The sequence below is a fragment of the Artibeus jamaicensis genome, unplaced genomic scaffold (assembly GCF_021234435.1).
Source record: "Artibeus jamaicensis isolate MK-2021 breed Jamaican fruit bat unplaced genomic scaffold, CSHL_Jam_final contig_3126, whole genome shotgun sequence".
NCBI classification, from domain to species: Eukaryota; Metazoa; Chordata; class Mammalia; order Chiroptera; family Phyllostomidae; genus Artibeus; species Artibeus jamaicensis.
This window is the reverse complement of record NW_026521723.1, coordinates 10259868-10263291: the sequence shown is the minus strand read 5'-3', so window position 1 is coordinate 10263291 and position 3424 is coordinate 10259868.

Sequence of the window (3424 nt, the reverse complement as noted above, 5' to 3'; positions counted from 1 at the left end):
GAACAAAACAAACAAAAGAGCAAATGAGAAGCAAAGGCACGACACAAGGAACAAACTGTCAAACATGGAACAAGGACCAGAGAGGAAGGGGTCGGAGGATAAGGAGTGAAGAAAAGGAAGGGCCTAGTTAAAGAACAAGTATAAATGACCGATGGATGAGGACAACAGGGTGGGAATTGACTGTGGGAGCAGGGAAGGGGGCTGGGTGGGGCAGGAGAGAACAGTGGAGGAAAAGTGGGACAATTGTAATAGAACAACAATTAAAAAAATGTCTTGGCTACACCAGGCTTTAAAGCAAGAGTAACAAAGTCTCCATTTATATGTTACAAGGACAAGAGATTAAAAATAGATTATGTAAATTAGTTTTTCTTAGAGCCCTTAAATCGATCTTCTTCTCCTTTACCCTTTGTTCTCCACAGCTCTCACTACCTGGAGTCTGCACTGCAACCGTAGTTTGGGAGAGCTTAGAGAGAGTACAGTAACCCTCTCCCCTGCAGAAGCCAGCTCTCCTGATCAGTATTCTATACAGAGCCACAGCTCTCATGAGCACTCACAGAGCAAAGTGCTGCAGACCACTGACCAATACACGTAACTGCAGTCAGATTTTTGTTCAGCCGCTTCTAAATTAACAGGGAGTCAAACCAGCCAGCCTGATGCGTGTGCAGTAGAATTCCAGCCGAAGGAACATAGAAGGCAAGCTGTGCTGGCCATTGGAAGAAGGGCTCGGTTACTCTGGGAAGACTTTCTGGAAAGAAGTACTGAATGTTCAAAACAGATTAGCACACTGACAGATTGGGAATGCGTTTGAAGGTCTTTGTAGCCAAAAGACTATGAGGATTATATTGTTTTTTTGCTTTTTTCTGTCAAGCCAGAGTCCAGATGTGCCGAGTTCCAGGGGTGAGCTGGCCAGGCACATGGCCCCATCTCAACTCTATTTTTACTTCACGGAAGGATGAAAATCTGGTCTCTGCATTCCCTCAGCACAGAGGAACCTGGCTCGCTGCATGCCCGTTCATTGCACCCTACCTTTCCTTAGGTGGTCTCACGTATATTCGTCTTCATTAGGTCACGTGTGGTGGCCTGTGTTCATGTGCATGTTTTACAAGATTTCCATCCGTGACTCAACATCTCACAGGATGTAATGGAAGGGGTAAATGGGCTGGTTGTTTCTTTTCCAAGCCTGGCTTTCTATATCTTATTTTTTTTAATTGAATGGGAGATCTGTACATGTGGGGAGGTCTGGGGAGGTCTTCCATTCTTGTCTGATATTACTTTTATCTGTTATTGCTGATATTCTCAAATTGCACTCTAAGGAAGGTGGAAAATATGCTCTCCAAATGTTGATCTGATGCAGATCCAACTCTGTAAATTCATTTTCAATAACAAATTACTATCATTCCAAATCCCTTTCCTGTGACTTTCTTTTTTCTTCTGAGGATAGTGATTCCAGATCTGAGTTCCTTAACGCTGTCAGAAGCTCTCACAGGCAGCTGGCAGCAGTTCAAGCTTCCTCATTTCTATGCTAGAATATTATATTTCCTTTGGCTCTCTGGTATGCACGAAAGTCTGGGTCCCTTTGGCCTAATGTGGCCATGGTCACAGAAGTGATTAGTCATTCTCATACCCTAGGTGTTGCTTCATCCTCCTTTCCCAAAACTCACGCCAACGCAGCTCATTCTGGAAGATTTTATGTTACGGGCAAAGGGCACTGGAGGCTGGGAGAGGTCAGAGGTCAGCAACTAGGATGTGTGCTTAGCAAATGATTTGACCTCTGTCGTGATGGACCTGGACTAGGTAATTACGAAGCCGGGCCAGGTCTGACACTGCTTAAATCCAGGAAGTCTGAAGAGTACAAGGGCAAACAAGAGTAGGGAGGGGAGAACTCATAAAGCAACTGCGTCTCCTCAAATGTAATGAAATTCTAAGCAGTACACTTTCTACTTCTCATGTGATACTTTCCATGTAGTTTGGAAAAAAGCCAGGAAGTAAAAGACAGCGTGGAAAACTTTTGCTCCTTTAAATGCAATACTTCTTTAAAAAGTTCTAAGTGTTTCTCTGGAAGTAAAAGGTGTATTCTTTTCCACAGCTCCTGATTCCAGGAAGTTTCTAGATTCTCTATGTTGCTGAATATTTGGTAAAGCATTTGAATTATTGCATGAGATTAAGACTATTACAGAGTTATTTTCAGGTTCTCTTATATTTTAAAATCTTTAAGCATCCTTGAATATGATTTTAAATGTTCATTTATATCTTTTTTCCCCAGTGTGTATATATCCATATTTGGAATTTATAGTTCACAACAGGAAAATGAATCAATTTCCAGAAAAAGTGAAATTTCAGGAAGTTCTCTATTGCATAAATTAACTCTACCAGCATCGTCTTCAATCTCTTCCACAGGCCCACACAGAGTCTCTGTGTCACGTGGCTCCTCCTCCCGGCATGCCCTCTGTTACTGCTCTGCCCCATCAGCCGCGGCTCTAGGGTTTAGGGCAGCAGCTCCCCGCTCACTCTCGCCGCGTCTGGTCCTGGCAGAATCCCGCAGAACCTCTGGTCTTTATGCTCTAACCTTTCATTTATTCAGTTAATCCAAATAACATTTTGTATACCTGACACTTGGCTATGTTGTAAAGATACAATAGTAAATAAGAGAGGAGTAGATGTTAATAAGAGCTGATCATTTTGTTACAATTATAATAGTGCTACATGGGAGGAACCAGGGTTCCCTAAGCACATAGAATGGGGAAACTAATGACTGGGTGAATGAGTGGCAGAAATGCCAGGGAAGAGCTTTCAGAAGAAATGATATGTCATTAGACTTAACGGAGGATGAGGAGCTGTTCGGTTGAGAGTGGAGTGGGGTGGGCGTGAGAGTGGGGGAAGAGAAGGAAGCTCACAAAGTCTCATAGAAGCAGCAAAGTTAGCTTTAAGTCTATAGTTTCTAGTCCCTTTCAACAACTTGGTAACAAAATACATGTGCTCAAGAAACACTACAACTTTTTAAGCACAGAACAGTCTTAATTAACACGTAGAAAAGAGTCTCAAAGTTAACCATAGCTATCTCCAGGGGGTGCTATTATGGATAATATTAATTTTCTTCTTTGTACCTTTCCATATTTTCCATTCTTTTTACTGACCATATATTAACTTCATAACTTTGAAAATAATGAACTTTATTGTTAAAGAAAAAAGTCAGTGATAGGACAATAATGTGTACATTGTGTTGTTGACTTAGAATGAACAGACCTCTCACACAAATTGGTTGACATAATGCCTCGGGCAGCCGAGGCTCTTAAGTGTTTGCTCCCTTTTTTCTTATTTATCTCCTAATCCACAGTACAGGGCATGGTGCCTACCATATTGCTCAACAAATATTTTTTAAATGAATCCATAAGCAAAACTAGAATTATGGGTATTGATCATAAGG